We start from the raw sequence: 18,888 nt of genomic DNA on the forward strand, positions 1-18,888 counted from the left end.
AAAAGCTTGCTGTATGCCTAGATCTGTCATTATGTGTTGCATTATTTCCCCAGTGAAGTGTGTACCTCTATCTGATTCAATTACCTCAGGGACACCATACCTGCACACAATCTCACCAATCAGTCTTTACGCAGTTGCTTTTGCTGTTGCTTTGGCTACTGGCCAAGTCTCCGGTCATTTACTGAGAAGATATGTACAGACTAGAACATATTCATATATTCCAGATTTAGGCAGTTGTATATAGTCTATCTGTAGTCTTTGAAAAGGATAAAAGGCTTTTGAAGTTGTACCTTGTGACGTTTTTACCATTTTTCCTGGATTTGAAGTTCCACAGATCCAGCAGGCCTGAACATAGTCTGTAGCAGCTTTATTGAATCCTGGAGCTATCCAATGGTGATGGACCACGCTAGTCATCTGTTCCTTCCCCAGGTGTGGCTGTCCATGAGCTATCTGTAACATGGGAGGCAACAAAACCTGTGGAAGACAAAGTTTATCATTCAGTTTCCACATACCAGCGCAATCTTCTTGTGCTCCTAATCGTTTCCATCTTTCTTTCTCCAATGGTCCTGTTTGCTGTTGAAACTTTTTAATATCAGTGTAGTCAGACATTTCTTTCTGTACTGTGTATACTTCTCTTTCAGGCTTTCTCTTAGCCGCCTTTTTTTTCCTTCTGCATCTGCGCAACGTGTTCCCACTAGAGGTCTTGAAATCTCTGCTCTTCCATATTGGACCAAAGTCCTGTGTCACTCCCCAAGCATACCTGGAATCCGTGTAGATATTGGCAGTGGTTCCTTCTGCATATTCCAATGCCTTGGTGAGTGCTATCAGTTCAGCAGCTTGTGCTGACAGTATCGATGATAGTGGTCCTGAGTCAACTACTTCATTTTCTGTAGTCACCGCGTATCCTGTAAATGGTGATCCGTTATCATAATACCTGGAACCATCTACATAAAGTACATACACAGCATTAGACAAGGGAGAGTCAGTAACATTTGGAAGAGACTGTGCTTCCATATCCAGAAGAGCGAGGCAATCATGTGAAAAAGAAAAATTGTGGTTAATATTTTCACCCAATTCATCGTCATCACCTTCACTATCACAATGTCTTTCTTCTGACGGCTCTTGTTCTTCACTATTATTCCCTCCTTTTGAATCTTGAGATTCATACATTAGGGGTAACAATGGATTTAATACTGTGCACCGTTTGATTTTGACATGTGAAGCACTTAACAATGCTACCTCGTACTTAGTGAGTCTGGCTGCTGAAAGGTGTTTTTACCTGTTGTATCGATTGTACTCTTTGAAATGCAGTGTCCTAAGAAAATTACCTTCTGTGCTGCTTGGAGCTTGGATTTGGACACTCTGCAGTCCTGCTGGGCCAAAAAGGTTAGTAGAGAAACAATTTCTTCTTTACACTGTTGTTCACTATCAGCAGCTATCAATAAGTCATCAACATACTGCAATAGTCAGGTAGTTTCAGGATATTGAGGTAACCAACCTTGTAAGACAGTTGACATTGCTTCAGAGAATTCTGAAGGGCTGGTGGCTCCTCCCTGGGGCAATCTGATCCAGCAGTATTGTGTTCTTTCATGCAGAAAATCCAGCATTTTCTGTGAATCGTTAGTTATTGGTACAGAAAAGAAAGCATTTGCTAGATCTATAACTGTAAACCACATTGATGTAACAGGAATTTGGTTCAGCAAGGTATGTGGGTTTGGGACAATGGGTGTGTTTCACAACCAGTCGTTTATTTATTTCTCTGAGATTGTGAATTAACTTGAATTCGGGAGCTCCTCCCTCTTACTGTTCTCTTTCCTTGACTGGGAATAAAGGTGTGGTAAAAGGGGATTGACATTTCTTTGCTATACCTTTGCCTTGGTATTCTTGTAATTGTTTTGTGATTGCTTTATTCTGTAACAAAGTCAAAGGATATTGTTTAACACATATTGGTAGTGTGTTAGGTTTTAGTATAAGTTGTACCGGAGCAACTTTCAACAGTCCCACATCAGTTTTTTTCCCTTTGACCATATTTTCTCAGGTACATCCTTCAGCCACTATGGTAGTGGTGCCTCATCTTGAGATGTGTTTTCACTTGGTTGTTTCAAAAAAAACCTGTACTGCTGCTTCTACCTGATTAGATATGTTGTCTGGAAATGACTGGTGTATTCCATCCCTTCTGGGGTTTATTTAATGCATGCTCTCATTAACTGTAATATGTCGGCACCCAGTAGATTTACAGGACAAGTGTTTGAAGTGAGAAACTATAGGGACAGGAGTACAGTCTTTGTTTACTTGTATCTTAACTTTCTTACTTTTCCTCAGGTGTATAGGCTGTCCTGTCAACCCTGATGCTTTTACATAATCTGAGGTCACTTATTCTTGTGGCACTTGATCGTGTCTCAATACTGTTTGGCTTGCTTCCGTGTCAATTAGACAGTCCAATTGTTGACCAGTAAGCAGTGTAATTTGCACAGTAGTTCCAGGCAGCTTACCTTCTTCAGAGGTGTTTACAAGAACTGGACAAGGTGTTGACAACAGGGAGCTATATCTTCATCTCTTTGCTGCTGCTGCCATTTCTTGTATTTCCTGCAGTCCTTCTTCATGTGACCTGGTAATTCACATCAAAAACATCTGCCAGTCATGTCCTCACCTTGATTCCTTTGTCTTGCACTTACTGTTTCTGTTCCTTTTGGCTGCTGGCTTACTTGCCATGTTCCTTTTCACTGTACCAGGTGTACAGTTACCTGAGGAGTCTTTTGGGCATTCTTTTCCCTTTTTTTTTCTGCTTCCTGGTCCTCCAGTCCTCCAAGTACCTGTAGCAAAGATTACATTTTCATAGACAATGCCTCAGGTCTGACTGTAAAGAGTTGGCTTCTTACCTCATTCTTTAAACCATTCAAAAACTTTGTTTTCAACATTCTTTGACCATCTGGGGTTTCTGTAGAAAAACCATCATTTTGTCTGGTCGTTAATTTATCCAAATACATCATTACTGAATCATTTCTCTGTGTTATGTCTAGTGCTGCTGGTGCTTTTAATTTTTGTTTATGACACCACCATTGTACTCTGGCTAGAAATTCAAGACCAGTTATACGTATTTCTTTCTTCTACAGGGGGTGCAGGATGAGTAATAGCCCCCCTGTCACCTTCTGGTGCGCTTGCTGTAAACCCCTGCTGTTAATTATTTGAGTCATCACTCCCATTATTAGCACCTTCGGCAGTATTGGCATCAAAGTTTGGGTTAGGCACCCTTTGTATTCTGACTGGATACATATTAGTGTGAGAATGCAATACCTGCTTTTCCAATGTTATTCTCCTTCTCACCCTCTGATTTGTTGTTTCTCTTTAATTGACTGATATTGTGATCCTTCAAACGGCTTATCATCATTGGTATCTTGTAAACATTTTCCTGTAAGAATTATCTGTACAAGGAGGTGCATTAGATTCCACATTGCAAACACTGTCTCTCAGGATAATCATTTATTTCATTATTAGCAGACTGAGAATGGATTTGACTTGGAGTTTGAAACGTGATTGATGGAGTGTTACCTGCGTCCACTGGGGTCACTGAATGAGTTTCTAATTGCGAATGCCCCTTTTGTGCTGCTAACTGTACTATGTGATCTGCCTGTTGAGGTACTGGTGGTGTATCTGGTCTATTATCTGGTTTCTGCGGTGGAGCTCTAGGGTCCACATAAGGCGGTGGCATGTCTAATACACCTGTACCTATGTGTGCATTCTCTCTTTTTTTTTTTTTTTTCCCTCATCTCTAATGATACTGTATACCACATGTTAACCACATCTGCTTGTCCTTTTCTGCTTATCCATGCTTTATTGGTGTTTTGAAACCTTTTCCACTTTTCTGGATCTAGTGTGCCCTCTAATGGGAAACCTGCTCTGTCAAATATTTGTTTTTAAATATTTGTTGTCGATTATTTATTTTTTTAGAAATTTCTTTACTTCTCTGTATTCCTGTACCTTTGTTGGGTTTTATAACCCAACAACCCTGCTAGCCTGTGCACCCTAGTATTCAGAATTGATCAATTTCTGAATATACTGTACTGTTGGGTTGCTTTACCGCATGCACTCTTATAGCAGTTATCTGTATTTTACAGAGAATTGTACCTCAATACCACCGTTCAAAAACCTCTTAATTCCTTCTATTCTGGCTGAAAAATATTTGCATACTATACAAAGAAATATAATCAAAAAACAAATAATAATAACAATTGTGCAAATCTCTGTTGCAGCTGTAACCATTTTTGCTTTCTTATTTCATAATCACCAGAATATCCTTTTACAATTTCATTGCGTAACCCAGGTGGTAATTTCTTTATACTGTACAGACAGATAGGCTTCCCTTCAAATGGTATGTGATTAACTTGCCAATATAGTAACACTTGAGACCAAAAAATACCCTATATTTTGCTGCAATATATATCCTTATTTAAATGCACATTTAGCATACAATAATATTGCTTTGCATCCACAACACATTCAAAAAGAGTTCTATCAATTACAGCTTCCAGTGTAGAACAGTATCATCAGAATGCTTTCTAAGTATAACAGCACATGAACAGTCTGAACAATAACCAAATGAATTATTAAAATACAATTGTGAGTACTTTTGACATATATTAAATTCAACCATATAGTTAGCGCTTTTTATGCTCTCAAACAGATATCTGGGTTCAGGAAATCTCTCTTACCATATACAGATGAACAGCTTTTAGACACACAACAAGAATGCTGGACAGAGAGTAAATCAGTGGAAAAAATCACAGCTGAATTTACTCACCGTACGGGTTTGAGCTGTCCGTGATTCCAGCTGGTGCTGCAAGCATTATTTGTCATCTGTATCGGTTGTCCGAGATCCCGGCTATTGGAGCCCCCACGTAATGTTAGGGTAATTTTACCTCTCCTTTATCAAGTCCCTTCAGATATCAGTGAGATAAGATGCTGGTTAACCAGGAGATCAGTAATCAAGACACAGACATGCCAATGTCAAGATGTATACTGAACTGTCCTCGTTTATTTCTGGCATACATTTATACATGAAAAAGCTTTTGATCTGGTTATAGAGCAGAAACACATGATTGATATTTTCCTGAGTAAATATAAATCTTCTGACAAAGCTAGTTAGTTCTCTTCATGTCACTTTTATGGGTTCTTATCAACTTTCACTGGAGCCAGTACTCCCAATGTCCTCATCATCCATTATCCCATGTCCTAGGCCTCCATCCGGGGTCTTTGAGATAGTTCAAGGCTGGAGCTGGTGATTACACTGAATGTATTTTTAAGGCAAATACCAAGATTTTTTAACTCCTTCATATATCATTATTACCATTATCGCTGAGAACTTAGAAATGCTTTCACAGTACTGTGTGACACTGGCCACCCAGTTCGGTGTCAAATGTTGCACGTACATTACTAATAATACGGATGACCCTAAAGAGGTTATAGACCGGAAGATGGATGAAATTTTGCAGCTGAAATGGGAATTTCGAAAGAGCCATAATTCTTCGTTATATGAGGTCGGGGAAAAGGTGGCGGGTTGGTTCTCGTGGTTGAACCCTGCAAAATGGTTCTCCGGTCTGGGGGAGTGGGTACAGGAAATGATTGCGAGTGTAGGTAAGCTCCTTCTCCTTATACTGGGTGTCATCTTAGCAATTGGTTTAGTTGTCAAATGTGTTCCTACTGTGTTGAAGTGTGGAAAATGGTCTCATAGGAGTAATACTGAGAAAGAGACCGAAAGGGTGGTACCAGATACCGAGATCATGGTCTGTGAAGAAGTATTCTATAATCCTGAACTTGAAACGGTGATTGGGTGATAGTTTATTATACTATCAAAGGGTGGAGCTGTCGAAGTCAGCAAATTGGATAAAGTCATTTCAATTAAAGTCTAGCAAACTTGGTTGTCTTTGTCTAAAAAGATGCGTACGGTACGCTACGGCGTACAAGGGCACGCTACGGCGTGAAAGGGCGTACGCATCCACTACACGTGGCAGCAACAGTAATTGGTCTTTTACCATACATTCGCACAAACACGCATACTTATAAAATAGTACACATTAATGGTAGTTGCAACACATAGTCAGTTATGTCGAAATATAGTAGTATTTATAGGTTATATCAGAGTTACATGCATATTAGTGAAATACACAGAACGGGTTGAATTAATAACATCATGAGTGATATCATAATGAACCTTGTTACATATCCTACTGTTTGGTTCACTCTGCGAGGGAATCGCAGAGTGCATACACAAGTTATGAATGATAGGGAATTATGAACTACTTAAGACTAAGGAATCTTGGCGGGAAGAGCAGAGCATATCCCCTGCAGAGATGACCCCCTCCTTTGGATTCCTTAGGATGAACCAGCCAATGATTGACAACCTCTTGGACATTCCTGAGACCTGGACCAATAGATGCAAGCTATACCATCTTCATTGTATTACTGTATGTGATTGTGTATATAAGCAGCAGCTTGTGATCCAGTGTGCAGACATCTTGTCTCCAGACTTCAGGATTGAATGACTGCACTGGATCCAGAGCGCCTGCGATAAGTAATGGCTGTATTTACTATTACTTCGCTTGAGCATATATATATTCTATTATTTGCGAATAAATCTTTGTGCGTTGGAAACACAACTCGAGGTTCGACAATCGTTATTGGTTAGCGACAATACGCACATAACACTATTCTGTACCAACCAGCTGACGTAGACAAGGGAAGCTAAATGTTAGATGAAGATTACCTCATAATGTAATGATAATTGATCATTAATGATAATTGCCTGTTTTTTACAGAATCCAATATAAAATACTTCTACTAACATACAAGGCCATCAACAAAACTGTACCAACATACATCTCCTCACTTGTCTCAAATTATATACCAGCTTGACTCCTCTGTTCTGCACCAGATCTGTGTCTCACTTCTACTTTCATTACATCCTCCCATTCCTGGTTACAGGACTTTTTTCGGGCTGCACCCACTTTGTGGAATTCCCGTCCTCTCACAATGAAACTTTCCTCTTGTCTTCAAACCTTCAAGTGTTCTCTGAAAACCCACCTCTTCAGGCAAGCTTATAATATTCCTCAACCACCTTCTTAACCTTCTTAGGTTACCCTATTACCACCCTCTACACAGTGCACACAAGACAACAACTTCCTGACCAATATTGCTGTGTGACTGGATCGTACAGCCCACAAAGCTCTTTTTAACTCTGCATTCTGGCTGGACAAATATGCAATATGTAGCACTTAACCTCATGCATCTGACTCCCATTGTCCTATAGAATGAAAGCTTGTGACCAGGGCCCTTTTACCTCTCTGCATGTCTGTATTACCCAGTATTGTTTTATTACTGTGTTTGTTCTCAATTGTAAAACACTACGAAATTTGCAGGTGTAATATAAATAAATGTTAAAGATGATGATGATGATGATGATCTAATGTGCATTATTATCCTATGCCAACCATGCTTTATAAAACATAGTATTGTGACCAGTCAAGAACTAGATTACTGGCAGAAAAACAATAATCTGGCAAGGAAGACAGGAACAGGCCAGCCTTTTATAGTAAGTCAAGTTGAAGAGCTGTAACATGCTGCAACATCAGGAGATCAATGAAACTGAGCTAGAACACAGAGTGAAGGCAAGGAGCTGTCCAGCTTCCAGAATAGCTCAGTCAGCAGAGCAGCAGTTCGCAGAAGCCCTGGGTTCCAATCCTGACATCATCATCACCATTTATTTATATAGCGCTATTGATTCCGCAGTGCTGTACAGAGAACTCATTCACATCAGTCCCTGCCCCATTGGAGCTTACAGTCTAAATTCCCTAACATACACATGCACAGACAGACAGACACACAGACTAGGGTCAATTTGTTGGATTGTGGGAGGAAACCGGAGCACCCGGAGGAAACCCACGCAAACACAGGGAGAACATACAAACCACACAGATAAGGCCATAGTCGGGAATTGAACTCATGACCCCAGTGCTGTGAGGCAGAAGTGCTAACCATTTAGCCACCGTGCTGCCCCTATTGGACTGTGGTCTGGATAAATCCTGTCTGTGCTTTACCTGAGACCATGGACTGTGACTGGAGAAATCCTATCTCTGCTCTACCTAAGACTATGGACTATGACTGGAGGGATTCTGTCTCTGCTCTACCTGAGACCATGTACTGTGACTGGAGGAATTCTGTCTGTGTCCTACCTGTGGCAGGTCAGACAGAGACTCATTGAAAGCTAATTTACATGTAAGTGTTTGGTTTAAAGCACTGTCCTTATTTAGAGCTATAAAGAACAAAATAACAAACATAATGTAATCTTTGTCTTTCTATATCTTAGACCATTGATCATTTGTGATGAGGTTACAGTGGGTTCTACCTCTGCCATTCTTAACCTGGTATCTGTAGTGTAAATTAGATTGTCAGCTCTATTAGTTAAACTATAAGTAAATGTATATAATTGTACACACATGCAGGTTATGTAGATGCAATATTGGCTTATTAATACCCCAACATTTTTTATTGGTCTCTAATTTTCTTTGGAACCAAAACCACAATAATATTGATTTAAACCATTGTTAAAGGAAACGAACCATAAAATAGTTCGTTTTAACTGTACGACAGTAAAGATGCATTTGTAATGTTTAACATCATTTTTATTATTATTACAATACTGAATATGAGATAGATGCAGCAGCTTGTGTTGTTCCATAACATAATCCACTGATTCTCTTTTCTTATCTTAGAGCCGGGCTTTTCTGTGCTTTCCCCCCTGTGTGCTCTTCCTCTGCCGCCCCTGGTGGGGACACTCCGCCTTGGTGGAGTAGACGTGGTAGGAGTGGATGGTGTGCTGGTCATGCTGCTTACAGATGAGGCTACGGTAAGTGTATAAGCAGGTGGACATTATTCTGCAGGTTCCTGCTGTACAGCGTGGCTCTGTGTTTGCTGGGATCGTCCTGTAAATAATAACACACGTATAAGTGTGTAACATTACAGCACAACACATGTATGTGAGCATTCTGATTAGGGCACATGTTGTTTTATTTTGGCAGCAAATGAAAAAACTTTTTGGGTAAAATCATATCTGTACTCACCAGCCTGTCGCTGTGCCGACGGCCTGTCAGTGCCATTTACATTAATGCCCTCTACGATCTCACGTGGCCGGATCTGTCTCCTCCTCATGTGGTGTATTTCTGCAGGGGCCCCTCTCTCCTCGGCCATTTTCTTCCGAATCCGATGATTCATATCTGAGAACTTGGTGTGTGTGTGGGGGGTATGTGTGTGTGTGTGTGGGGGGATTATGAACAAATTCTGCTGTGTTTTCAATAATGAAACACACATTCCAATAATGGAAACATCAATAAAAAGAACAGAAAACCCCGATTTCCAGCCAGTAATCAGCTGAAGACATACTGAGCAGGTGGAGATTTATCTTACAGTGCCGTAACTCTTACATTCCCCTTACTCATTGGCATGGCTTTTATTAATATTTTATCATTGCTAGTGAACGCATGTAAGCGGGTATGGGAATGGAGCCCATTGATCCCGTACCCACTGTTATTTGCACTTGTGGTCAGGAGTGTTTGCGCTGTGGTGCAGTGTTTCTAGCGCTGTCTACGCCACTGACTTGCGGTCACCACAAGTGAACATATTGGGGTGAATGTAACGTTCTCCGTTGACTCTTTGACAACAAGTGCAATCTCTAGTTATCCCCAGCAGGTCAGCTGTGATCTGACATTTACCACAACACCAAAGTCTGGCTGTAAGAGGGAGAGAGGGGCTTCAAGCTAAACAGGTGTTGTGGTAAATTCTGGGGGTGTCCTGGTAACGCTGGAACACATTGGGGTCTTATCTATAATAGTAAAGTTCTATCTCCCAGTTTACAATTGCGCTTAGCCGATACTGGTACCTGAAGAATGTGTACATATCACTTCAGAGTCCGATGCTCCATAAATCTCTTTGCCGAAGCCTACACAACAAAGGAATAAAAAACAGCAAGTATTAAACATATGTCCTGTCATTTCTGTAATTCTGCTGATACAATGTTGGGATACTTTCATTTACCAGACATTAGTTTATTATGTTTAATTAATAATCTGTCTACAAACATTGATCCATGGGCCTCTTTCTATTCTCTTTTTCCATTTATTTACTTTCAACAGGATAATTACCCCCCGATCAGTGATATTAGCGATGATTTACAGGAGGATGTGGAAGATGTGGGGATATGATCTGTCTTAGGGAATGCAGGTCATTGGCTAGCAGTGGTTCCAAACTAATGACAATCCAAGACAGAGCAATACATATACACTATATTGTTGTGCAGTTACCGCGCATTATAGGACTAATCATAAGAATTTATACTCAGTTACTGCTACAGATGCTATAGACAGAGCCAGCTGCCATTAGGCCTAGGGCACCAATGGTTAGGGGTATCTAAACACCATGATTGGTATAATGTCTCTCATCCAGTGATATTAATGTCCCCGCAGCATCTCCACACAGAGCGCCAGCCGCTGACATGGAGGAGAAGCAGCCGTACAGCTTCTGCTCCTCAATGTCATCGATGGCCTGGGAAAGTGGCGCTGGGCTATGATGTCATTGTTCAGCGCCACATTCTCAGACTGAAGGGAGCAGGAGATGTCACCCCCCCCCTCCTCATCTGCTAAGGTAAGAAACAGCAGGAGGTGGGAGGTCCTAGTAACGCTGGACACATTGGGGTCTTATCTATAATATAATAGTTCTATCTCCCATTTTATAATTATATTTAGCTGATATTAGTACCTGGAACTCCGACGCTTTATGGATCTCTTTGTCAGGCTCCTACTACTCTGGAATAAAGAACAGCAGCATTAAACATACGTCCTGTCATTTCTATAATTTTCCTGATACTTTCATTTATCTAAAGTGAAATAAACTGAGATAACACTGCAGAGTCACAGAGGCCTCAGGTGAGGATAATGGTTTATGCAGATTGTTCTATTGTGTGTCAGCTGCCTGAAATAAATGGCATCTGATCGTTACTACTCGTCCTGCAACACAGGAACCTTTATCTCTGGGTGTTATCTCCAGGGGTATTATTCCTCATATCGTGCTCCATGTTATATACATCACCTATAGTACAGTATATAGACTGGAGATTCATTGTATGTTTTTAATACTAGTCAGTCTTTTATATCACTGCCAGCCTTTACTCTGAGGACATTCTCACAGATCTCCTTACCCATCCAGACGTCCGCGCTTATCTTCTACAAAGTCTACAGTCAGGTCCCACCGTCCGTCCGTCCGTCCTTCTGTCCGTCCATCTGTCCATCCGTCCATCCTTCCAACAGTCCATCCGTCCTTCCTTTCGTCCATTCGTCCGTCTGTCCATCCGTCCGCCCGTCCTTCCTTCCGTCCGTCCTTCCATCCGTCCAAGCGTCCATCCGTCCAACAGTCCATCCGTCCTTCCTTCCATCCATCGTCCGTCCTTCCGTCTGTCCCCCCATCCGTCCGCACGTCCCTCTGTCCGTCCGCCCGTCCTTCCGTCCTCCCGACCGTCCGATCGTCCTTCCATCCGTCCTTCCGACCGTCCATCCATGCATCCTTCCGTCCGTCCGTCCTTCCATCCGTCCGTCCGACCGGCCTTCCGATCGTCCATCCATCCGTCCATCAGTCCATCTGTCCGTCCTTCCATCCGTCCATCAGTCCATCTGTCCGTCCTTCCATCCGTCCATCCATCAGTCCATCCCTCCATCTGCCCAACCGTCTGTCCTTTCGTCAGTCCTTCCATCCGTCCTTCCATCCGTCCGTCCTTCCATCCGTCCATCCATCCGTACTTCCGTCTGTCCAACCGTCTGTCCAAGCATCCATCCGTCCGTCTGTCCATCCGTCCATCAGTCCAACCGTCCACCAGTCCATCTGTCCTTCCTTCCGTCCATCCGTCCGTCCTTCCGTCCATCCGTCCTTCCATCCGTCCGTCCAAGCGTCCATCCGTCCGTCCAAGCGTCCATCCGTCCAACAGTCCATCCGTCCTTCCTTCCGTCCGTCCGTCAACCCATCTGCCCGTCCGTCCGTTTGTCCGTCCGCCCGTCCCCCCGTCCGTCCGTCCTTCCATCCGTCCATCCATCAGTCCAACCGTCCATCCGCCAAACCATCCGTCCTTCCGTCAGTCCTTCCATCCGTCCGTCCTTCCATCCATCCGTCCATCCGTCCTTCCGTCCGTCCAACCGTCCATCCGTCCGTCCGTCCATCCTTCCGTCCGTCCTACCGTCCGTCTGTCCTTCCGTCCATCCGTCCGACTTTCCGTCCATCCGTCCAACAGTCCATCCGTCCTTCCATCCGTCCATCCTTCCGTCAGTCCATCCGTCCGTCCGAACGTCCGTCCATCCGTCCGTCCATCAGTCCATCTGTCTGTCCTTCCATCCGTCCATCAGTCCATTTGTCTGTCCTTCCATCCGTCCATCCATCAGTCCATCCATCCGCCCAACCGTCCGTCCTTCCGTCCGTCCTTCCATCCGTCCCTCCATCCGTCTGTCCTTCCATCCGTCCATCCTTCCATCCATCCGTCCGTCCATCTGCCCGTCCGTCCTTCCTTCCGTCTGTCCGTCTGACCGTCCGTCCTTCCGTCCTTCCGCCCATCCGTCCATCTGCCCGTCCGACGTCCGTCCTTCCGTCCGTCCTTCCATCTGTCCGTCCGACCGTCCTTCCGACCGTCCTTCCATCCGTCCATCAGTCCATCTGTCCGTCCTTCCATCCGTCCATCCATCAGTCCATCCCTCCATCCGCCCAACCGTCCGTCCTTTCGTCAGTCCTTCCATCCGTCCGTCCTTCCATCCGTCCATTATTCCGTCCTTCCGTCCGTCCAACCGTCCGTCTGTCCATCAGTCCAACCGTCCACCAGTCCATCTGTCCTTCCTTCCATTCATCCGTCCGTCCGTCCAACAGTCCATCCGTCCTTCCTTCCGTCCAACTGTCCATCCGTCCAACAGTCCATCCGTCCTTCCATCCGTCCTTCCATCCGTCAGTCCATCCGTCCGTCCATCAGTCCATCCTTCCATTCTTCCATTAGTCTATTTGTCCGTCCTTCCATCCGTCCATCGATCAGTCCATCCGCCCAACCGTCCATCCTTCCGTCCGTCCTTCCACCCGTCCCTCCATCCGTCCATCCATCCGTCCGTCCGTCTCCCCGTCCTTCCTTCCTTCCGTCCGTCCGTCTGACCGTCCGTCCGTCCTTCCGCCCATCTGCCCGTCCGACCGTCCGTCCTTCCGTCCATCCTTCCATCCGACCGTCCATCCATCCGTCCATGAGTCCATCTGTCCGTCCTTCCATCCGTCCATCAGTCCATCTGTCCGTCTTTCCATCCGTCCATCCATCAGTCCATCCCTCCATCCGCCCAACCGTCCGTCCTTTCGTCAGTCTTTCCATCCGTCCGTCCTTCCATCCGTCCATCCATCCGTCCTTCCGTCCGTCCAAGCGTCCATCCGTCCGTCTGTCCATCAGTCCAACCGTCTACCAGTCCATCTGTCCTTCCTTCCGTCCATCCATCCGTCCGTCCAAGCGTCCATCCGTCCAACAGTCCATCCGTCTTTCCTTCCGTCCATCTGTCCGTCCGTCCGTCCACCCATCTGCCCGTCCGTCCGCTTGTGCGTCCGTACGTACGTCCGTCTGCCCGTCCGCCCGTCCTTCCATCAGCCTGTCCGACCGTCCGTCCATCCTTCCGTCCGACTTTCCGTCCATCCGTCCTTCCTTCCGTCCATCCTTCCGTCCATCCGCCCGTCCATCAGTCCATCTGTCCGTCCTTCCATCCGTCCATCAGTCCATCTGTCCGTCCTTCCATCTGTCCATCCATTAGTCCATCCGTCCATCCGTCCATCCATCCAATCTTCCGTCCTTCCATCCGTCCGTCCGTCCGACCATCGTTCTGTCCTTCCGACCGTGAATTCCGTCCGTCCATCCGTCCGTCCATCAGTCCATCTGTCTGTCCTTCCATCCGTCCATCAGTCCATTTGTCCGTCCTTCCATCAGTCCATCCGTCCATCCGCCCAACCGTCCGTCCTTCCATCCATCCCTCCATCCGTCCTTCCGTCCGTCCAACCGTCCATCCGTCCATCCTCCCGACCGTCCGTCCTACCGTCCGTCCTACCGTCCGTCCGTCCTTCCGTCTGACCGTCCGTCTGACCGTCCATCCATTCGTCCTTCTTTCCTTCCATCAATGCATCCTTCCGTCCGTCCGTCCTTCCATCCGTCCGTCCGACCGGCCTTCCGATCGTCCATCCATCCGTCCATCAGTCCATCTGTCCGTCCTTCCATTCGTCCATCAGTCCATCTGTCCGTCCTTCCATCCGTTCATCCATCAGTCCATTCCTCCATCTGTCCAACCGTCCATCCTTTCGTCAGTCCTTCTATCCGTCCATCTGTCCATCCGTCCATCAGTCCAACCGTCCACCAGTCCATCTGTCCTTCTTTCCGTCCATCTGTCCGTCCTTCCGTCCATCCATCCGTCCTTCCATCCGTCCGTCCAACCAGCCATCCGACCGTCCAAGCGTCCATCCGTCCAACAGTCCATCCGTCCTTCCTTCCGTCCATCCGTCCGTCCGTCCACCCATCTGCCCATCCGTCCGTTTGTCTGTCCGTCCGCCCGTCCCCCCGTCCGTCCTTCCATCCATCAGTCCAACCATCCGTCCTTCCGTCAGTCCTTCCATCCGTCCGTCCTTCCATCCATCCGTCCTTCCGTCCGTCCAACCGTCCATCCGTTCGTCCGTCCATCCTTCCGTCCGTCCTACCGTCCGTCTGTCGTTCCGTCCTTCCGCCCATCCGCCCATCCGTCCGCCCATCCGTCCTTCCGTCCGACTTTCCGTCCAACAGTCCATCCGTCCTTCCATCCGTCCGTCCATCCGTCCGTCCATCAGTCCATCTGTCTGTCCTTCCATCCGTCCATCAGTCCATTTGTCCGTCCTTCCATCCGTCCATCCATCCGCCCAACCGTCCGTCCTTCCGTCCGTCCTTCCATCCGTCCCTCCATCCGTCTGTCCTTCCATCCGTCCTTCCGTCCGTATGCCCGTCCGTCCTTCCGTCCGTCTGACCATCCGTCCTTCCATCCGTCCGTCCGACCGTTCTTCCGACCGTCCGTCCGACTGTCCGTCCTTTCGTCAGTCCTTCCATCCGTCCATTATTCCGTCCTTCCGTCCGTCCAACCGTCCGTCCAAGCGTCCATCCGTCCATCTGTCCATCAGTCCAACCGTCCACCAGTCCATCTGTCCTTCCTTCCATCCATCCATCCGTCCGTCCTTCCGTCCGTCCGTCTAAGCGTCCATCCGTCCAAAAGTCCATCCGTCTTTCCTTCCGTCCGTCCACCCATCTGCCCGTCCGTCCTCTTGTCCTTCCGTCCGTCCTTCCATCAGCCTGTCCGACCGTCCGTCCGCCCCTCCGTCCTTCCATCCGTCCATCAGTCTATCTGTCCGTCCTTCCATCCATCCATCAGTCCATCCCTCCATCCGCCCAACTGTCCGTCCTTTCGTCAGTCCTTCCATCCGTCCATTATTCCGTCCTTCCGTCCGTCCAACCGTCCGTCCAAGCGTCCATCCGTCCATCTGTCCATCAGTCCAACCGTCCACCAGTCCATCTGTCCTTCCTTCCATCCATCCATCCGTCCGTCCTTCCGTCCGTCCGTCCAAGCGTCCATCCGTCCAACAGTCCATCCGTCTTTCCTTCCGTCCGTCCACCCATCTGCCCGTCCGTCCTCTTGTCCTTCCGTCCGTCCTTCCATCAGCCTGTCCGACCGTCCGTCCGCCCCTCCGTCCTTCCGTCCGACTTTCCGTCCATCCGTCCTTCCTTCCGTCCATCCATCCGCCCGTCCATCAATCCATCTGTCCGTCCTTCCATCCGTCCATCAGTCCATCTGTCCGTCCTTCCATTAGTCCATCCGTCCATCCATCCAATCTTCTGTCCTTCCATCCGTCCGTCCGTCCGACTGTCGTTTCGTCCTTCCGACCGTCCATCCATCCGTCAGTCCATCCGTCCGTCCATCTGTCTGTCCTTCCATCCGTCCATCAGTCCATTTGTCCGTCCTTACATCCGTCCATCCGCCCAACCGTCCGTCCTTCTGTCCGTCCTTCCATCCGTCTGTCCTTCCATCCGTCCATCCTTCCATCCATCCGTCCGTCTGCCCGCCCGTCCTTCCTTCCGTCCGTCCGTCTGACCGTCCGTCCGTCCTTCAGTCCTTCCGCCCATCCAACCGTCTGTCTAAGCGTCCATCCATCCGTTCGTCCGTCCTTCCGTCCGTCCCTCCATCCGTCTGTCCTTCCATCCGTCCATCCTTCCGTCCGTCCGTCTGCCCGTCCGTCCTTCCTTCCGTCCGTCTGACCGTCCGTCCTTCCACCCATCCGTCCATCTACCCGTCCGACCGTTCGTCCTTCCATCTTTCCGACCGTCCTTTCGACCGTCCATCCATCCATCCATCAGTCCATCTGTCCGTCCTTCCATCCGTCCATCAGTCCATCTGTCCGTCCTTCCATCCGTCCATCCATCAGTCCATCCCTCCATCTGCCCAACCGTCCGTCCTTTCGTCAGTCCTTACATCCGTCCGTCCTTCCATCCGTCCATCCATCCGTCCTTTCGTCCGTCCATCCGTCCGTCCATCCGTCCTTCCATCCGTCCGACCTTCCAACCATCCATCCGTCAGTCCAAGTGTCCATCTGTCCGTCCATCCGTCTTACCTTCCATTTCTCCATACATCCTTCCGTCCGTACTTCCATCTGTCCGTCCGTCCGACTGTCCTTCCGTCCTTCCTTCCGACCGTCCATCCATCCGTCCTTCCGTCCGTCCTTCTATCCTTCCGTCCGACCATCCGTCCATCAGTCCATCTGTCCGTCCTTCCATCCGTCCATCAGTCCATCTGTCCGTCCTTCTATCCGTCCATCCATCAGTCCAACCGTCCATCCGCCCAACCATCCGTCCTTCCGTCAGTCCTTCCATCCGTCCTTCCATCCATCCATGCGTCCGTCCAACCGTCCGTCCATCCTTCCTTCCTTCCGTCCGTCCGTCCTACCGTCCGTCTGTCCTTCCGTCCTTCCGCCCATCCGTCCATCCGCCTGTCCGACCGTCCGTCCGCCCATCTGTCCTTCCGACTTTCCATCCATCCGTCCAACAGTCCATCCGTCCCTTCTTTCGTCCATCCGTCCATCCTTCCGTCCGTCCGAACGTCCGTCCATCAGTCCATCTGTCTGTCCTTCCATCCGTCCATCAGTCCGTCCTTCCATCCATCAGTCCATCCGTCCATCTGCCCAACCGTTCGTCCTTCCGTCCGTCCTTCCATCCGTCCATCCATCCGTTTGTCCTTCCATCCGTCCATCCTTCCATCCATCCGTCCGTCCGTCTGCCCGTCCTTCCTTCCTTCTGTCCGTCCATCTGACCGTCCGTCCGTCCTTCCGTCCATCTGTCCATCTGCCCGTCCGACCGTCCATCCTTCCGTCCGTCCATCCTTCCATCCATCCGTCCGTCCTTCCGACCATCCATCCATCCGTCCATCAGTCCGTCCTTCCATCCGTTCATCTGTCCGTCCTTCCATCCGTCCATCCATCAGTCCATCCCTCCATCCGCCCAACGTCCGTCCTTTCTTCAGTCCTTCCATCCGTCCGACCGTCCATCCATCCGTTCATCAGTCCATCTGTCCGTCCTTCCATCCGTCCATCAGTCAATCTGTCCGTCCTTCCATCCGTCCATCCATCAGTCCATCCCTCCATCCACCCAACCGTCCGTCCTTTCGTCCATCCTTCCATCCGTCTGTCCTTCCATCTGTCCATCCATCCGTCCTTCTTTCCGTCCAACCGTCCATCCGTCCGTCTGTCCATCCGTCCATCCGTCCGTCTGTCCATCCGTCCATCAGTCCAACCGTCCACCAGTCCATCTGTCCTTCCTTCCGTCCGTCCTTTCATCCGTCCATCCGTCCGTCCAACCGTCCATCAGTCCGTCCAAGCGTCAATCCGTCCAACAGTCCATCCGTCCTTGCTTCCGTCCATCCGTCCGTCCGCTTGTCCGTCCGTCCGTCCGTCTGTCCGTCCTTCCATCCGTCCATCCATCAGTCCAACCGTCCATCCGCCCAACCATCCGTCCTTCTGTCAGTACTTCCATCCGTCTGTCCTTCCATCCATCCACCCGTCCATCCATCCGTCCTTCCGTCCGTCTAACCGTCCGTCTATCCGTCTGTCCATCCTTCCTTCCGTCCTACCGTCCGTCTGTCCTTCCGCCCATCCATCCATCCGCCCGTCCGACCGTCCGCCCATCCGTCCGACTTTCCGTCCATTCGTCCAACAGTCCATCCGTCCTTCCATCCGTCCATCCTTCCGTCCGAACGTTCGTCCATCCATCCGTCCATCAGTCCATCCATCCGTCCTTCCGTCCGACCGTCCTTCCGTCCATCCGTTCAACCATCCGTCCATCCATCCGTCCATCAGTACATCCGTCCGTCCTTCCATCCGTCCATCCATCAGTCCATCCGTCCATCCGCCCAACCGTCCATTCTTCCATCCGTCCTTCCATCCGTCCCTCCATTCGTCCGTCCGTCCATCCATCCTTCCTTCCGTCCGTCCAGCCGTCCATCCGTCCGTCCTTCCGTCCGTCCTTTTGTCCAACAGTCCATCTGTCCTTCCTTCCGTCCATCCGTCTGTCCGCCCATCCGCCCGTCCACACGTCCGTCCGCCCGTCCACACGTCCGTCCATCTGTCCTTTCTTCCGTCCAACAGTCCATCCGTCCGTCGGCCCTTCCATCCGTTCGTCCGTCCAACCGTCTGTCCGTCCGTCCTTCCATCCAAGCGTCCATCCAAGCGTCCATCCATCCTTCCACCCGTCCATTTGTCCCTCTGTCCTTCCATCCGTCCGTCCAACCGCCC

At 48.4% G+C, this 18,888-nt stretch overlaps 1 long non-coding RNA gene across 1 annotated transcript in view; it reads left to right on the plus strand.

Moving 5' to 3' along the window:
• LOC142142603 (uncharacterized) overlaps nt 1-18,888 on the plus strand; it is a 79,285-nt gene that overhangs the window by 30,852 nt on the left and 29,545 nt on the right. Inside the window, exon 2 of the long non-coding RNA XR_012689236.1 lies at nt 8,847-8,899. This is a non-coding gene — a long non-coding RNA (uncharacterized LOC142142603). The remainder of the gene's footprint in view (nt 1-8,846; nt 8,900-18,888) is intronic.

The sequence above is a fragment of the Mixophyes fleayi genome, chromosome 3 (genome assembly GCF_038048845.1).
Source record: "Mixophyes fleayi isolate aMixFle1 chromosome 3, aMixFle1.hap1, whole genome shotgun sequence".
Classification (NCBI taxonomy): Eukaryota; Metazoa; Chordata; class Amphibia; order Anura; family Limnodynastidae; genus Mixophyes; species Mixophyes fleayi.